This window comes from Echinops telfairi, unplaced genomic scaffold (assembly GCF_000313985.2).
Source record: "Echinops telfairi isolate 266 unplaced genomic scaffold, ASM31398v2 ScPeMD7_7424;HRSCAF=8462, whole genome shotgun sequence".
Classification (NCBI taxonomy): Eukaryota; Metazoa; Chordata; class Mammalia; order Afrosoricida; family Tenrecidae; genus Echinops; species Echinops telfairi.
This window is the reverse complement of record NW_022111324.1, coordinates 50228782-50229948: the sequence shown is the minus strand read 5'-3', so window position 1 is coordinate 50229948 and position 1167 is coordinate 50228782. Positions and strand designations below refer to the sequence as shown.

General features: G+C 57.1%; 1 protein-coding gene across 1 annotated transcript in view; it reads right to left on the bottom strand.

Annotated features, from left to right (window-relative positions):
- The window catches only part of NFASC (neurofascin), a 114786-nt gene that overhangs the window by 76340 nt on the left and 37279 nt on the right, over positions 1-1167 (bottom strand). The window lies entirely within an intron of this gene.

The following is a 1167-nucleotide window of genomic DNA, read 5'->3' as shown; positions in this document are numbered from 1 at the left end:
GAGTGCTTCACCTATGGTGCCACCAGGGCTCCTTGAGATGTCACCAGTAAGCTTAAATGTCCAAGGTGGCAGTGCTGCTTCTAAGAGCCGGTTGAAGAAAGTAGGCCCACTGGCCAGGGGTGGGCACAGAGGCCGGGGCAGGACTGAGGTGCCAGGAGAGAGTGGGTCTGAGCCAGTGCTTCAGGACCAGGTGACTGGATGTTGGAAGTTCCCAAGGTCCAAGACCTCACTTGTCTCCCATGATGCCTTCTCCTCTGCCTCCCAGGAAAGCAGCTTCTTTCATCCCATCTCCTCCTGCTCCGCTTCTTGGAGAACTCCAGGGCCTGGGGGAATCTTGTTGCTCTATGCACGGCAGGAGATGTCTCTAGAAACCCTACCCTGGAACAAGAGACTCAAACTGTTCAAGACTGTGGCCGTTACATACTCTACTGTTATCCTGAGGAAGGGGTGAAGTCTAGCCTGTCGATCTGGTCACAGCCAATGAGGCCTCTGTGTGCGCATGGCCTTCTCCTGAGGATTCTGGGGACTCTGGTCTTCCTCCCTGGAGGCGGAACACACATGCTTTCTGCGAGACGTTCCTGTTGACAAGCCACATGGAGCAACGCTGATGAAGCCAGAGCCCTGGAGCTGGACGAGCCACGTGGAGACCCCTGCCAATGCTGAGATGCTTCCACCACCACTGGATCCACAAGACTTTCCACCCACTGGCCCGTGATCTTCCTGCATTCCGCATCACTGCATGTGTTGTACAGGAATTTATAGACCAGTGTCAGACATAGGGGCTAATATTGGACTTATGGACTTGCTGTGGGCAACCTGGGGCCCCAGAGTTCAGAGTGCTGTGAGGCAGTGCAGGGAGAGACTGAGAGGAACGGGATGAAGGAGCTTCTAGAATGGAGGCCGTGTCGGGGCAGGAAGGTGCGTCCTACCACGGCGAGTGTGCCTACATTAACCCCTTGTGAGGAGACAGGCACAGGGGAAGGGCTGGGCTCGTGTGGTCTGCTGGGCCACTGAACAGAGACCTTCTGCTTTACCTTTGCCTGCGGCTGCCTGGGCAGGTGACAGCTGGGAAAGCGGAAGCACAGACTCCCGGGGTTCTCCACGCAGCCTCGGCAGGGCTCCCCGAGCAGGTCTCTGCCTGTCTACAGCTGTAGATGGGGCGGTTCT